Raw genomic sequence first — 4,190 nt, 5'->3', positions numbered from 1 at the left:
TCTGTCTCATATTGGGCCACCCTTGTGTTGCTTTGAACGTGTATTTTTAGCAGGTGACAAAATTATGGGATAATGACGTGGGGGTAGAATTGATTGGGAACTGGAAAGGGAAAATGCTAATGAACTTGTAAAGTAAAAACATGATGCATTAAAGGTTACCCTGTTTGGTTTTTATTTAAGAAGGGAATGTGTTCCTCTGTGCGATGGCCGAGTCTGTTTCTTTTCTAGGAGGTCATTTCTCCTGCCTTAGAGAAAATCCTCACATGGAACAGAAGAGGCTGGAGCGCACAGAAACTGCAATGCAAGTTGGTAGAGATGCAGGTATACAGGCGTCCTGGGACCACAGACTATCATCTAAAAAGAAGATCAAACAACAGGCATACTGAATTTTACAGTATTCATGCAAAGATATCTTTGTCTGTGTCATCTTTTATAATTGCAGCTTTCTTCATGAACTTATTCACTGACAATGCGTTTCTCACCATTACATGCACTCACAGTGCTTATAAGTTGTCTTTCTGGCCTAAAGAAAAACGTTTCTTCATTTTAGGAATAATTTGAATGTCTTCGGTCACACAGCTGCAAATCCCTGTTGCAAACAGCAGGGACACAGAATTACCTCAGTGTGATAAATCATTGTGTCACGGTTCATTTTGAGTTTCTTATGTTTTGGTTTATTTTTGAATGATGGATTGTTTTCTGTTCTCTGGTGCTTTGTTGATTATTATGATAAATCTGTTTCAGTTATTCTGGTATATTTCTGTATTATGATTAATGTTCTGGTTGTATTTTGTTATTATTGCAGCTTTAGTTCAGTGTCTAGTCTTTCTCTCTCTCTCTAATCCGTGTCTTATTTAAGTGTTTCCTGTTTTACTTTGAAGGTTCATGTCTGATGTCAGTGTTTCTGGCTTTGCTGTCTCGTTAGGTCTCATTGCTTGCTCAGTGTATTTAAGCTCAGTGTGTTTCTTTGTGTCAGTGTCGTGTCGAACCCTCAGAATGGCCTGTGTGGTCCAGTTTGTGTGTTCACGGTTTGGTTTCTGTTTTTGTTTCGTGCCGCAATAAAGCTGAGGTTTCCAGTTACAATTCTGTCTCAGAGTCCTGCATTTGGATCCTCATCCCCGCCTGCCCACACACAGAGCCCTGACACATTATCTGTGTCAAGATCTGAGGGGTTTTTCCAGAGTTGATGACTGGACTCATAGCCACCTGACACCTGAGTTAAAAAAAGGACAAAAGTCCAACTGCACAAAGCTCATACAGATTTATTTTACAGTCTCAGAAGGGCGGAACTATTCCCACAGGAGAATCCACTGCACTGTGATTGGGAATGGCTGGATTATTTCCTGTTCAATAGGTACTAATTGAGATCAGTGTATAGAGATACAGGCTTCAAATATGTCATTCTATGTGATTCAGTTTATGTAACAAGAAAGAGCGAGTGTGGGCTTTTTGTTTTTTCCTCTTTATTAAATGTGGTTGTCCCTGTATCAGATTTCCAGACTGATGAGTGGCTGCTCGCGGTGTTTATAGTGTACCACTGCCATCTAGTGTCATTCAGAGTCAAAGCTCACTGGTTTATTTTGGACCTCACAGAAGACACCAAATACCATCACAGAGAAAGCAAACAGAAGTGCACTTGATTGGAAGCAGTGTAAGAAGGATGTGAAGCTAACAACCTCCAGTCTTGATTCAGGAATCAGCGATCATGTGGTTGTGGACTTAAAGGAAGAGGATCAGTTGCAAAGGTCGGTGCTGCAGCATCGGGCGATCGCACCAGGTGTTGTGACGTAGCCCTGACACACCGCCATGTTCATGCACTGACGGAACGAAGCGCCTACAATAATGAAACACAGACGCTTAAAGTGAGCGTGTGAACATACTTACTGAGCAGGCATATAATGATACATTAGTTTAGATCAGGGATGTCAAACTCCATTTACACTGTGGGCCACTTACAGCCCCTTTTATCTATATTTTAACTGTTATTGATGAAATGATGCTTACTTTGGTGTAGTGTGAATTTAAACAGTAAAAGCTACGAAAATACAGTAAAAAGTCCAAAATCAGTGCCCTCCATCAAAATTTACAAAACTGTCCAGTGGACCGGATTGGAGTCTTTTGGAGACCGATTCTGGTCCCCAGGCCATATGTTTGACATGTGTTTATATATTCACGTAAGACAATGAATAAAATAATAAAAACAATCAGATGCACATGCAGCATATGTAATTTTTGTGTGTGTTATCATTCCTTATCTTTATGCAGTGTTTAAAAGTCTCAAATACAGGTATAGACGGATGACCTGTCGAACCTCTCGGAGGATCTGTGGCTCGGTTACTGCTGTGGGTTGTTTCAAGTAACTCTTATCCTGTGGTGATAACTTCTGTTCTGATGGGAGTAATCTCTTGTATAATGTGACACACTACACCTTCCACAGAGTACTTACTCAGAGCGCCTTGGAATATCACGGCACCACAGGCATTAGCCCGTCCCGAGCAGGTCTGGATGCTTGTAGGAGTGCAGAGGACACTGTCGTCTGAGAAACAAAAGTTGCATCGCAGCGCCTCTCCTGGAAACGACACACACACACACACACACACGTGAAAATAATGTAAGAGATCATTCTGGCTTGAGATACAAAACATTTTTACAGTATATCTAACACATTATACAGGATTTAAATAACTAATGTGGACTCTTCAATAATAAAAATAAAATGTTAACTAAAAAGGTGAAAATGGAAAAGAGACATTTTTTACTCCCGTTAAAGCTTCAAAGTCACAATAAAAAGTTGGTACTTGTTTGTATTTCTTTAAATGATTATTTCTCTGTTTTGTAATAAATAACCTGATTACTGTTGTGCTTCAGTCTTTAAGTGGAATTAATAAAATGCATAAGTTGCATGTATGCCAAGAATAAAGAAACATACCCTGACACAGAGTCAGCAACAGAAGAATGGCACCCACCGCAGCTCTCATGATCTGCAAGAAAACAGAAAAGTATTTATAACCTCCTGTGCCCGAGGAAACGACTCTTCATCAGTGATATGACTTTTCAGATGAAAAAGAAAATCTGTTTGTTGATCAGTCGTTTTGAAACAGCTTTTGTTGTCAGAGACACACCAACACAAATACTCACTGTCTCTGTTCTCTTTAAAGCATCAACATTATTTAAGCCTGTAAGTGTCAGAGTTCTTTGCAGCTCTTTAAAGTCATCTTCATATCAGCATGTCAGATGCTTGAAATGTGCAAGTGAACTATCGTATAAACAAAACAGAGTCTGCTTCACAGTTTGCAGGTAAGAACTAATCTACGTGTGAGTTGTTACCTCGTGCTCAGACCCTCAGCTCCAAATGTGTGTCCCGTATGTTGGAAGGAAGTGTGCGCTGTCTTTAACAACCATAGCACAAAGCAGAAGAGCCTGTCTGTTGTGTAACGGTGGGTCAGTACAGGGTTCAACAAAACACACTTTCTAGTCGTGTTGCAAGAAAGAAATTTACAAGGAAACTACATCCCACTGATGGATCACGCACCAGAAGCTTTTTCTCAGAAGTGCAGACCTGATTTCATTGCTGAGTTAAACTGAGTCTTAAAAAGAGGAAAAACAAAGAACAGCTTTCATCTGTTAAATGTTCTTTTAATTATCTTCCTGTTTTTAGATGCTGCTTCCCTTTCTTTCAACAGTTGCAGCAGTAATTCTGTCTTTTGGTGGAGAGTTCATGTTGCAACAGCAGAGGCTGAAGAGTGTGCAATGATTTAAGAGTACACAGAGGGATGGATGACGGATAGATCGCTCTAGCAGCACATGCTATAGTGTAGCTGGGTAAGACACTGGAAGTGTAAAGTGTAAATCAGGAACTTGGTGACTGCACGTAAATTTTTGAGCTTCAACATAATGTCCAGTAGTAAGTTCCTGATTATGTTGAAGATCAAAAATTTACGTGCAGTCACCATTTAGGTCACTTCAGCATTTTACAGGACATCCCACTAAAGTCACCTATGTGTCGTCATGCTTGATGCATTGTGCTTTTCTGATATTCAACATGTAAAGCTTTCCTGCAGGCGTGTTGTACAGACCTTCAGGTGTCAATATCCTGAAATGAGAAGAATAATGAGGCAAGAGTTAGCATTTTGCACTATCCCAGATACCATAGGGCAGGGGTGGGGAACGTCAAGGGCCGGTGTCCTGGA

General features: G+C 40.4%; 1 long non-coding RNA gene across 3 annotated transcripts; it reads right to left on the bottom strand.

Annotated features, from left to right (window-relative positions):
* Positions 1-236: 236 nt before the first annotated feature.
* On the bottom strand, positions 237-3,545 carry LOC309699858. Of its 3 annotated transcripts, none has more exons than XR_014274515.1 (5): positions 3,328-3,440; positions 2,930-2,981; positions 2,447-2,569; positions 1,677-1,834; positions 237-354 (listed from the first exon to the last, which is right to left on the bottom strand). It is a non-coding gene; the product is annotated as an uncharacterized lncRNA (long non-coding RNA). The 3 variants fall into 3 exon arrangements; XR_014274516.1 differs by having other exon boundaries at positions 280-294; XR_014274514.1 differs by having other exon boundaries at positions 335-354; positions 483-1,834; positions 3,328-3,545.
* Positions 3,546-4,190: the final 645 nt, after the last annotated feature.

The sequence above is a fragment of the Aulonocara stuartgranti genome (assembly GCF_965226115.1).
Source record: "Aulonocara stuartgranti genome assembly, chromosome: 23".
Lineage (NCBI taxonomy): Eukaryota > Metazoa > Chordata > Actinopteri > Cichliformes > Cichlidae > Aulonocara > Aulonocara stuartgranti.
Note: the sequence above shows the minus strand (reverse complement) of the source record. Positions and strands in the feature narration are given on the sequence as shown.